Genomic DNA, 13,541 nt, shown 5'->3' with positions numbered 1-13,541 from the left:
AGGCTTTAAAATGAAAATAGAATATGTGACTCAGAATACAGTACTAGTTCTTCATCTTACAGATGTTCTCAGCCATCAGACTCAGCGTGGGCTATGACACTGGTAAGTGTGGGTGAAATGGGTAAAATTTTGGAGAGAATGATAGGGTTTTTTTTCAGACTATTTTCCTATTACCTCATATTACTTTATGTTTTACAGAATGTACAGAAAACTTTGCCTACTCATTTCTTATTTGTCTTAATAGCAAGCTTTCAGTGAGCCTTAAATTAGTAATATAATTGCCGCCCTCTTCTAATGGCATTTTAGGTTTACACAAAACCCATCGCAGGAAACAAGTGTCTGGCTTTAGTTACTTATTAACTGAGTGGCCACCTCTTTAAACAAAATTCACTAATGATTTCTGTGATGACACATCATTCATTGGGCCAACAAGATAGAAAAGACAGCGTCTCTGACCACGGAAGGGACATGACAGAAATGCTGTCATGATATTTATATTCCACCTACTCGAAAGACCAATTGAGAAACTCCATATGGACTCCAGTTTGCCACTAGCCCACAGAATTGAAGTTTCTTAGCTGGCTTAAATTAAGAATTTTGGGTAAGTGTAAAACTTTGCATATATTTATTTTCATAATTCTAGGCAGTTTATTTTCATATAGTTCTTCTCATCCTACCCAATTCTCTTTTAGTTGACACAATAGGCAAAGGAAATACATTCTTAGAAAGCTTGTAAGAAGAGAGGGCCAGGTATTAATAGGAGAAAGTAAAAGAACATTGCCCGATAGCTCCAATCTAAGGTGCATTAGTGAGGAAAAGATATGTAAACCTAGTTTAGGACAACAAGAAAAAGAAGGTAGCCTCTGTTGACGTAGATTGGCTGATTTGAATTATCTGAAACCCCTTCCTCTCATTTCTCAACATTGGCCAAATGGCAGGTGGTACAAGTCCAGTTCCCCAGTAAGTTCCTGTAAACAAAACTACTTATTTATAGACAGCTTCTCAGTACTGTTTTTCAGGAGCTCAGTCAGAATGCAACTCAGAGTCACATCAACTGCAAAGAAAAATAAAGATATAAAATTCTGTTTTCAAAAATTTGCTTTACAACTGGAATGAGGTCCTCCGTGTATTTTGGGGGATCCTCAGCATCATGACTTGAGAACAGGTTTAAAGAAAGATAGAAATAAGCCCCATGAACTCCTGCATTGGAGCAAAAAGAAAATTCGGCTGACATCATGGAAAACTGCCAGCAGAGTTAAGCAAAATTTGAAATATCTACTTCTCCTTTCTATTCTTTCTTCTTTCTTCTTTCTATAGGACATTCATTGCAATCAGCTTTGATGGAGGAATAACTGAGCCTCCGTGTATACAGACAGATCATAAAGTGGAGAACTGGGCTATTGAAATACTGAAGTTTTCCCCAAAAAGTTTTGCCGTATTTATTTATATATTACAAAGTAAAATAATAATGTCTTCCTTTCAAAAAATACATGTCAATGTGCTTTAATTTATTCTCATAATTCTCCATATGAAATTTGCAGATACGTGAAGATTAACTCAACATATATTTCAAAAGGTTAATTCTTCAGTAGTTTTAATCTAGGCTTATGTTACATATAGAAAATAGTAGGAAGAGGTATAGTTGCTTACAAGGATGAAAAATATGGCAGCTTTTAGTATAATCCCTTCATACATTCTAAATCACTACATGTATTCACCAACAGCTAAATGAAATCACTTTACACATTCACCAGTTTTTATTCAGAAACTATTAAATTCAAGACATCTTGTGTCTTCTGAATATAATTGCAAAGGTACATAAATATAATCTTATTCTTCAGAAACAAAATTTCACCAAAAAGATAAAATGTAAGCTTATTTGCAGCAAAGATATATTTGCTACTTGCTGGCCCACATAAGCCACTTATTACATATTTACTGAATGAGTATATAAACCATAAAATCAAGTAATTTTAATATAACATAGGATATAAGCCACAAATGTGATTAATTCTTATGGGATTTCAGAGGAAGGGGCATCACTGTTAGCTGAATGATCAGTGAAGAACTCATGGAGTTGTATGAGCTGATAAAGATTTTAGTCAGGCAATAGTTCAAAATAGGGCATTGTTTGGTAGGCAGAAACAAAAGAGGAAGTCTCAGAGAGAACAAAAAGAACAAGACTATGTAGGGGTGGGGTATAAATACAGAATGGGGATAAGGGGCATCCAGAAGATCAATTTTGTTTGAGTAGATGGAGCAGTAAAGGGAGAAAATGGATTGGAGTCAGATTACAAAGGCCTCAGTTGTTACACTGAGGACCTCACCCCTTATTCTGAAGACCAGTGTTTTCCATGTCTCCTAGAGTGCTCTTCTATTGCTAAATTTCTTGAGCACTCACCACCATAAATGTAGGTTTATATATTAAAATTTTATAAAGTATATATGTTATATGGTCCATCTAACCTATCCTTTATGTATATACACACAGATGTACATACATGAACACATACTACAAGTAGACATTTTTAAGTGTCGACTAAGTGTGACATGTCTACTACAGTTTTTATCCACATATGGTAAATGTATTTAGTTATTTTTGTACATATTTGCTTACTACATATCATCTGTATTCCCTGTTGAACTGTAATCCTTGTAAGAGAAGGAAACATTTTCTTGTTCTTTCTGTATTGCAAGTGCCTAGTGCAGAATCTGACACAGAGTAGGTGCTTATTAAATATTTGTTTCATGAAGAAATCTGTTGGACAACTGACTGATCAAATTCATTTTGAGGTGAGAATAATCTGGAGCCATCAAACATTCTTCATATTTCCCACTAGAGACTATCTATATATCATGTATTATAAACATTAACCCTCAATCTTGAAACTATCAATGATAGACTCCATATTAAAGAAAAGATGGGAGAAACAAGGCTGTCCCATCTTGAGTATAATGCTAAAATGTTCTCTTTTCTTTAACAGCTTTATTAACATATTTATTAATATACAGTACATTACACACACTCAATGTGTACAATTTGATGATGGACATATTCATACACCTGTGAAACCACCACCAGAAATCAAGGTAATGGATATACCGATCACCTCTAAAAGTTTCTTATGTCCTTTTATTTGTTATTTTTGGTGTGTGTATCTGTGTGTGCGTGTGTGTGTGTTTAGAACACTTAATGAAACTTTCTTAATATAGTTCCCATTTCTACAAACTAAAGACATAGCGATTCCTTCCACAGATGTGTTTAAAAAGGAATATAAAATTCCATTTATAATTTATTCATATAAAATAAGGTATCTCAAAATGATTTTTTTTGGACTCCAAGGATTCCCAATAGGATCTTTAGTGGCTTTTCTGGGACAAGGTTTAGAAAAATGTGTTTGAGGAGAGTGACTACAGACTGCTATTTCAACTAGCCATCTCCAATTTTCTCCTTTAATATGGATACTTTTTGTTGGATACTATTTGGGGGAAAAAAAGGGCTCAGGCAATTAACACAATGTTTTTTAAAACCAATAATATAAAGGTGTTTAAATCCTGTAGAAATACAATAGAACTAATTAATAACTGTGAAATCTAAAATGAATTGTAATCTTTTTGTCATATTGGTTTGTTTACATATTGGCACACCTACTCCTCAATCTATGGTATTGCTGCTGAAACTAGAGTAAAAAGAAATAAAACTAATACTATAATCAAAGATGCTTTTACCCTTAAAAGTTGTTGGTGATTATTCTTTTTTGTCTTCCCAAGTCCATCTCCTCCCCTTTTCTACTTATCACCTGGTCTTCCTTGTTAGTTGGCATCTGGTCAAGGTCAACCAATGGGACACACTGGAGGGAAATGAGACCATGGGAAGAGAAGAAAGTCATAGTTTATTTTCCAGTTTCTACCTGCTTTCACACTGCATGTCTAGCAGTAGCTGCATCTGTCTCTTGGTTCCCTTTTCCACAGCTCTAGTAGTCACTGGATTCTTTTCCTTCTGTTCACGTCCTAGCAGGTAACAACTTTCCACTGTTGCTATTCTCTGGGTCTTCACTATTTCTTTGTCTACTCCTTTGCTCCTCTCACACCTCTGTAACTAATTTATTGTCTCTTTATTTGAGCCATCTGGTGAATGACATTCCCTACCATTTCCTTGGCTGATAAGTTGGAGCCTATTAAAACATTAAAAACTAAAATACAGAAAATTAAAATAATGGTCATTAAAATGTTTTACTGTTGATTCAACCTTGTTTACCATGTTTCCAATATATCATACCATACATTCTTTTTGCCAAAAACAAGAACTACTCTATATTCTTATAGACTATGAGCAAATTAAAACTAAAGAAAGAGTTCATATAATGTTATGTAAGTGAATGTCCAGAAAAATTATTACTTCATTGTAAATAAATTTTCAGAACTCTCCATTCTGCATTGCGTGCAAGCCGGAAGGTGACAAGACCATATAACTCACCTCACAAAGCCAGAGAAGACTAAGGAAATACTCTCAAAAAAGTTCAAAGAGTAAATTTATATATGTGCACATGTTCACTTACTACTAAAAAAGCAGAATATGTTATTATCAGAGGCCCAAGAGACTAGTTAATGACTAGTAGTAAAATATTTTTGCTTAAGTGTCCGCTACTGTCTATATTTCAGCAAAAAGTATAGCTGGCAAACACCTTAATAATCATAACTAGCATTTACTCTTAAAAAATGTTGTATCAAGAAACCCTGAAAAAATGTATAACATGAACATGAAGAAACTTTAATAAGACAAAATAAATGAAGACTTGTATGTTTTGAACATATTCTTGAAAAGAGATCATAGAAAGTTTCCATAGAGCTTTTTGGAAAACATTGACTGGTTATTTTTGTGTAGCTGAAAAAAAAGCACGATATTTTACAAAGGAATAAAGAAAATTGTCTTGCAATGAGTTTTAAAGAAAATCTTGTTTTGAGAGAAATGTTCAGCAATCCACTCTATTATTTTAGGCATCTTAAAGGAATATCCACAAAATTAATTGATGTTAAAAACAAAAGCAATCATTGAATATATACTGTGAGTTAAATAATTATAGCACGATCATCTCTGAAAATCAGAGGGAAATGTCATCTAGATCCATCATTAGTGAATAGGCAGGACATGTTCTCAGGTCAAAGAGTTGAAGTAAACTAGATTGCTAAAGTAGTGTCTTCTGCCTGTCCTGAATTTACAGAATGAGCATCAAAGAATCCAAAACAAAACAAAACAAAAAGGAATGGTTTAGGGAAATTTTTGTCTCTGTCAAGTAGAATCACAATTCTGAAATAACAAAACATATCTGTAGTTTCTTTAGTGATGCATGTGAAAGACAGCTATGACTATAAGAAATGCATAAGAAATAGCAGTATCCTGCCCATAGTCTACCCACACCAAAGAGAAAGAGTTGGGATCAGAGGTGAACTTGCCTCCCCGCACAGTTGTATGGTCGAATGGCCAAGACCACCAGACACTGTGAATACAGGAGATGAAAGATTGTCACAAATATCGCCAAATTCAGGAAAGCATCAGTGGCTGATGAAATGACATCATGAGTCACATTTGAAATCCAGAGCTCTCAGAAGCCTGATTGATTGGAGAACAATTGTTCATACATGAGAAAAAGATATGTATTCAAAGAGAATTATAAACATAAACCTCATGAGCTACTGAAACCATGATGACATTTTGCAATTTGATAAGGCTATGTTCTTCTAATTCTGCAGTAATATTTTTCTCCATATATATGATAAATTTGTTAAAGTCATCACTTTATGCTACTTCCTAATTGTGACATGATCCCTTGGTACTTACAATCTGGCTCTCACTATGACCAATCAATTGAGAATTCTCAGGAAACCTGCAAATTCTCTTTGCAATATGCAACCTGATTTACTACCACTTCCACTTATACTTTTTCTTCCTTTGGAACTGATGACATGGTATACCCAGGATTTTTTTTCCTGTCTCTTCAACCATGCTTTCCCTGACACCTTTCCTTTGCTCATCCTCCAGATGTCAGGATGTCTACAGAACAGACATTTTCATCAGAGTATCAGCTGTAGGTTTTGGGCCTCAAGACATGAGGGGAAACTGTTCTACATTGTTAGAATTCCATCATCTGCCAATTCCTCAAATTATCTTTGAGATAGTTCTCAGGTCCTTCCTTCCTTCCTTCCTTCCTTCCTTCCTTCCTTCCTTCCTTCCTTCCTTCCTTCCTTCCTTCCTTCCTTCCTTCCTTCCTTTCTTTCCTTCTTTCTTTCTTTCTTTCCTTCTTTCTTTTTTGTTTTTATTTATTTATTTATTTATTTTTTGTGGAGTCTCACTCTATAGACCAAGCTGGAGTGCAGTGGCGCAATCTCAGTTCATTGCAATCTCCGCTTCTGGGGCTCAAGTGATTCTAGTGCCTCAGTCTCCCAAGTAACTGGAACTATATAGGTGCGCACCACCACACCCAGCTAATTTTTTGTATTTTAGTAGTAACAGGGTTTCACCATGTTGCCCAGGGTGATCTTGAACTCCTGAGCTCAGGCAATCCACCCACTTTGGCCTCCCAAAGTGCTAGGATTACAGGCATGAGCCACCATGCCTGGCCCAGTTCTCAGGTTTTTTTTAAATCAGAAAAAATGAAACTTTGCCTATAATGTTCTTACTTTGGCACAGTCTTATTTGTTTCAATGTGGAGTGTGTGTGTGTGTGTGTGTGTGTGCACAAAAAACAGTCACAGGCAAATCCTTAGGCATATCAATCAGAGCTTTTCAACTCAGAATATTTCTGTGATGCACATATTTATTGTAAAATTATACGTTATGTACTAGTATGGGGATTTGCTAATTATGTTAGAAATAATACTTATTTTCTACAAGTTACAAATGTTTTACCTCAGAAATAGTTAAGTAACAATGCAAAGTTAATGGACAATTATGATTAGCTGAAGAAAGTTTACTTCCTACCGCAAATAAATTACTATTGATAAGAAACCTTCTTCCTCAGCATACAGACTTGCTTGCAAGATTTGGTCACTTTCTTCTTTTTTCATAGGAGACTTAGTTATTGGTTTGTATGGTTTCCTTGGAACACAAAACATTGTCCAAAATTACTTTTTCTACCAAGTCTAGCAGTTATCAGCTGCAACGTTGTTTATATACTTTGAAAGCTACTATAAACACCTGTCCTCTTTCCCAACTCTTCACCTTATAATTGCCTTGGGGACTCTCCTATTCCCTTTATGTCCTGAGTTTGAATTCTTTAGTAATCCCACTGAGTATGTGCTGCTATATGAAATGCCATGTTGTTATTAGAAGGAACCAGTTGATGATGAAGACATGAGTCCCCAAGAAGTTCAGAGATTTGCTTGGCTTAGACAGGGAATAAGAGAGTAAACCAGAACAGTGTCAGCTGACAGATTTGGTGTAGTGCATCTCTTAGCCCTCATAGTGTATTAAACTAAAAATATCTAAACCTAAGATCTATGCTAAATCAAGTAACACTTGTATTTTATTCTCACATAAATAGGTAGTGGTAGTTACCAATATTTTAAGAAAGATTTTCAAAGAAAACATTGAATTGGAAAAACTTAATACCTATTTTTCCAATAAATTGGGGGAAAACATTAACTTTAGCACTGAAACAAATGGAACCTTAAGGAAAATTTTTAGAAAAGAGCTTGCAGACTTCTATACTATATCACAAAGTAATAAAACCACAGAATATATGGGATGAATCAGAGCTTATACATTATTTATACAAATCCTTTAATTTTAGGAATATGAAAAATGGGGCTCAGATAATTGGGTGAATTTCCAGGTTCTATAACCACATATAACCGAATTGAGACTCTAGAACGTGCGTATTCTGATTCCTCATTCCGCACAATTTTGCCTACTCAAGAGTCTCTTCTGCCTCTTCTTTCATGAAAATAACTTTTTTTCTAAAAACCTCCAAGAAGTATGAAATATTACAGGTTTCACGGTTAAAAAGTTGAAGTTCTAAACTGTTTTTAATTAGTATTTGATTTACCACCTTTTTATGGTCCTTATCCAGTTATTTCAATATATTTTTAAAAGAAAATAAAAACTCTTGCTCAGTAATGATCTTTAAAATTCAGTGGCTTGAGGCCGGGCGCGGTGGCTCAAGCCTGTAATCCCAGCACTTTGGGAGGCCGAGACGGGCGGATCACGAGGTCAGGAGATCGAGACCATCCTGGCTAACACGGTGAAACCCCGTCTCTACTAAAAATACAAAAAACTAGCCGGGCGAGGTGGCGGGCGCCTGTAGTCCCAGCTACTCCGGAGGCTGAGGCAGGAGAATGGCGTAAACCCGGGAGGCGGAGCTTGCAGTGAGCTGAGATCTGGCCACTGCACTCCAGCCCGGGCTACAGAGCAAGACTCCGTCTCAAAAATAAATAAATAAATAAAAATTCAGTGGCTTGAGTGCATTAGGATTTCACTGAAGATTACTTAAACGAAACTTAAACGAAACTCTTTTAATAACTTGAAATCAACATTTGAACAAATAATTATTGAGCTATTATATGACCTCCATGCTAACATGTAAATATTTGGTATTCAAGAGGCAATAATTTAACTTGGAATTATAAATGTATTTTAGAAAATCTGATTTCTTGATATTTGGATATCCGTTAATTTTCGCCACTTTTGTGTATTTCAAATACCCCAGAGTTTAATGGTAGTATTCACAAACTTATTTACTTGCTGTTCTGCCTTTCCTTGAGGCATTTCTAAGTGCCCAAAACTATTAATAAGGATGAATAAATAGACACAAATGAGCTTCTTTTCAGTCATTTACAATTTAGTCTACTATGTGCTAATCCTGTGTCCTCTGTTAATCAACCCCAAAACACAAGCCTTCCACTGTGCTCTACAGAGATGAGGCATATGTGGTGGAATTCAGTCAAAATATTAATTTAGACATTTGGGAACCATCACCTCCTTGAGAAAACTATCAGGTAAAATACATTCATTTTCAGCCAAGTTAAATTCCCATTTCCATGAATTGCACAATCCTGTTAAAGTCAGTAAGTATCAAACTCTTGAGCTATGGACTAGACAACATTGCCCAATAACCACAATTAGGGTTTCTAGCATCTGCTGTTCCTCTTTCACAAATCTGAATTCTTCTTCCTATGCTATCTCTCATACACATTATTCATACTGATGTTGAAATAGTGACAATTTGTGAGAAGAGTTCAATAGTTTCATTGCAACACTGGAAATCACTGTCCAAATAACAGAAGGAAAACTGACCCCAGGAAATTGTCTCATAAACGTTCTTAAACCCCCCATTGTATTATGATGCACTTTAAACATACAGGGAGTAGAGTATTTTGTTAAATCTTTGGTTTGTCCTGAACACTAAAACTAAGATTTTTTTAACCCTCGGTTTCAAGTTCCTTCACTGACTCGCCCTGATTTGACTTCTCTTTTTTTTCTTCCATTCTCATATTTGTCCTTTAATCAGTAAAGTCCACCTACCTTGCAATCAAATCTCTTACTCCTGGCCGCCATTCTCCAGTATACAGAATTATTTATTTCCCCTAATTCACAGAGCTCTCAAGATATAACGATTTACTGTTGCTGATATTTAAATGCAATGATCATTTCCACTAATCCACTCTATACTCTTCAGGAATTTTCCCCTTTGCTCTTTATAGTACAGGAGAGAGAAAGGGAGAGATAAAGAGAGTGAGAGAGAGCAAGGGAGAGAGAAATCTCACACATTTAAATCAATCTTAAAATTAGAAAATAGCCCCTCAAGTCCTAAGCCTGAAAGAAATAAAAGAAGATCTAGTGTGAATCAAAAAGTGGAACTGAAACAAAAATTTTAACATATTTCTCCTCATTAAAAACATTTGTTTGATTTTTATGGAAATCTGAGTTTTTATAAAACTCTAAATATTATTATTATGTGAAAAACTATGTCTTCTCTGATATAGAAATTGACCAAACTTGCAGATTACCAAGAAGAAAATTCCATGTGGGAAGGGCCAATTTTGTACCCACACTGAATTTTTGAGCAAAATACACATTTGGAAATAAGAAAATATGAAATAATTATGTGTTTATATTATGCATTCAATTAATATTTCCAAATATGTAAAATTCTTTATAAGGCAGATGGGAAGTCCAGGTACAGCTGATCATCTTAACATTAAGTACAGTATATACATCTTTCATCACTCTTCATAAATGACAAATTGTTCTATGTGTGACCAAAGATTTCTGGCTGAACCAAAAGAATCTCCATGATGCATGTTCTTGAGGTTTGTAATAAATAAACTTTTGGCTTGAGGGAGAAATTGACTTGTTGGTTGGATGACTTATTATTACAACCAACTTTCAGGAAATCTCTAAAAATATTTTCAACATAAAGTTAGCAATGTTCAGAAGGCATCCTAACGTTTTTATCCACTCCTTCTATGCAGACCACATTTGTTTTCCGTGTAATCCTTTTCCCCTCCTAACAACAGCTGTAACATTACTTAGCGCCCATTGGTCTAATGCTATTCTTGACTAAAACTACTAAATTATGTCTCAGAGAAGCACTAGAGAGGGCCAAAGAGTAACTCAGGTGGGAGTTCCATTGTCCTACCCAACATCTTATCCATTCTGCTCTTACTAAATCACATACTTAATCAATCAGATGATCAACCAACCCAAAAGTTCATTAACAATCTACTACATGGAAGTCACTGTAGTTAGTGATTTTTGATAATACAAAGAAATGTGTTACTGACAGAGGATTTAACATTGTTACTTTGACTACCCTCAAGCAATAGTCAAGCATTCATGACATGTAGCAATTTGTAATTTTGCTGAGGCATGAAATTGAATTACATGTGGCAAGAGGCTGGTCTCTAGCAGGAATCCTTTAGCTAAAGTGTGCCTATGTGATTGACCCACATATCTTCTCACAGTGGTTTAGCTATTCTCTGCTTGTGGTCAAGTCACTATGCAATAATTCTCACGATATGATTTTTTAATTTTTTAAATAAATATTTTCTTTGTGAGTACTTTTCCAGCAAATGAAGTTAGCTACTAGTTCTGGTGATAAAAGTAAAGTGGAAGCAAAACCATCCAAGAAAGTGATGGTTCTAATCCAGGAAATAAAAGCTTTATGGAGACAATTACATGTTAAACTGACATTCATGAATTTGGAACTGTGGTATCCCTCATGAATATTGAGGGTCTGCCATATAAAATAAAGTCCTTATCCTTAGGGAATATTTAAAATAACACAAAATTGCTTTGTCAAAGTTACCTTCTTACAACTCACATTAGCTTTAGATCATGCAAACATGAATGTCATTTTAATCACATTTTAAGATCAAGACATTTATGTTATTTGTATTTTGCTGAATATCATGCATAAAATCATCACAGTATCTACTATTTCACAATACAAGATTTGAAATAATGATAAAATATGAATTTTTATTTACCTAGTTATTTATTTTTAGTCTTAGGTCATAACTAATACAACTTAAGTTAAAATTAAGCTATGAATAAGAAAAAAAAAACCTTCCAATTAATTGTGTAAATATATAATACAGACCTAGGTTAAAACAACTTCATAGGGAAGTGGGATTTGATGTATTCTCAAGTTGGCTTAAATGCTTTTTCTAGGCAGAATAAGCTTGGAAACAGTTTTTGAAGCCCAGAACATTGTGACAATATACATGATGTTGCACAATGGGAAGTATATGGCATATCTTGGCCACCTGTCCTGTGTGAAGATCAAGGCCCATCATTTCTGCTTATGGCAGCTGTTGTTTTCCATCCTCCCTTCCTCCTGCTGGTGACTGTATATACAGCCGCCCTGGGTCTCCTAACCTTACGCTGCTTCTGTTTGTGGTGCTTGCCCTTGCTATTTTCACTTTATATGAGCTGCTTTGTCCTCTCTCAAACTCGTTAAAATATTGTTCCTAATAAAGATCGAAAATCCAATGTTTGACTTCTGGAAAATAAACCTTCCTCTTTTCCTGGGCAAGCACAAAACAGAATGTGGGGGAGGAGGCGGTTGGGGGATGGGGATAAAGAAACAGGAAAGAAAAACGTACTTATCTCTTAAAGTTTGCAAAGTACTTTTTGAAAATGAGAATTCTTTGTATTTTTAAAACTCTCTCCACCCATTAGCCTCAACACTACATTGCTGCTATACTTACACCTCGCTCGTTATGTATTTACTTTTTATATAACTAAGCAGCACCCTGTCATAAATGAAATATTCATGCAAGAAAAAAACCTGCTCAAAATGAATTTATAAAAAGAACATATAAAAACTACCATCTGCTCCCACTCCTAGCAAGCCCTTAGATACCCAAGTGTAAGCCCTCTGATTCCACAGAGAGGTAAAACAACGTGTCCATGATGTATTCCTGAAAGCCCAAACTTCAGAGTTTGTATGAAGATGGATCTATGAGCTCTGGCCATCAAAATGCTTAGATCAACATTGATGGGCTTAGATTTTGCACATAATGAATTCACGTGCTAGCATATTGTAATGGGTAGTCATACCCAGTCATATTGTGCTGAGTGGAGCTGAAACTCTTCTGGGAAGTTGTGAAAGCGTTTTGTAGTCAATTGATACTACACTACTTTAGAATAAGCTTTCCTTTAAAGAAAGTTGTCCAGACATTCCAGGACTCCAAGTTAAAGTACAGGCATTTGGATACTTTATTGTTTTAATCCAGCTAAGAAAGCTAAGGATACTTCTGATATACTCAGTGCATTTTACTGCTCACACTTGCCGTATCACAATTGCAACACACCAATGCTAATAAGATACATCTGATTTTCTCAGTAGTTAAATTTCTACCAAATGGCAAGTTGCCTTTTTAAAAGTTCAATGAACACTTTAAAGAAGTTATCCCCTTTCTGTACCCTTCCCTTCCTATTCAGCACATTCCCACTTTCCTCAATGCTCCCTGCTAACCACTCTGAAGTTTATATATGAAATGTTCATGTTTTCTTCCTAAATCAATTAGAATTGTTTGTTTGCAAGTGACCAAAAAGCAGAGTAACAGTGTTATAAACAACAAAAGAGTTTTATTTCCTCTCACAGGGAAGATATCCAGAAGCAGTCAGTCTAGAACTAATTTCATGGCTCCAGGATCATTAGAAAACCAGCATACATTTTTTCTTGCAACACACACGTTGACTTGTGTTGACTTATGGTTGAAGATGTCTCCTTCAGTTCTAGGCATTCCACTATATTCCAAATAGCAAGAATAAGAAAGTTCTGCTCCCTCCTTTCTTAAAAAGACTTCCAGCAAGCAACACACATTCCCGAATATATTATTTTGACCGGAACTTAGTCACATTGCATATCTTGCTACAAATCTTGCTACTCTGGGAAATGTAGTCGTTAGCTTGACTCATTGCCACCCCAAAATAAAATCAGAGTTCTTGTACAAACAAGAAAGAGGAGATTCGATGTTGGGATAGACAATTCCCAGCTTCTGTTTCATTTCACTAGGTCATATCATAGCTAACTG

The 13,541-nt window shown here is 35.2% G+C and overlaps 1 long non-coding RNA gene across 1 annotated transcript in view; it reads left to right on the top strand.

The window, feature by feature from the left end:
* Positions 1–428: 428 nt before the first annotated feature.
* LOC102139394 (uncharacterized) overlaps positions 429–13,541 on the top strand; it is a 45,064-nt gene continuing 31,951 nt past the window's right edge. Inside the window, exon 1 of the long non-coding RNA XR_278028.4 lies at positions 429–601. This is a non-coding gene — a long non-coding RNA (uncharacterized lncRNA). The remainder of the gene's footprint in view (positions 602–13,541) is intronic.

The sequence above is a fragment of the Macaca fascicularis genome, chromosome 6, assembly GCF_037993035.2.
Source record: "Macaca fascicularis isolate 582-1 chromosome 6, T2T-MFA8v1.1".
Classification (NCBI taxonomy): Eukaryota; Metazoa; Chordata; class Mammalia; order Primates; family Cercopithecidae; genus Macaca; species Macaca fascicularis.
The sequence above is the reverse complement of the archived record's forward strand: the minus strand, read 5'-3'. Positions and strand labels throughout refer to the sequence as shown.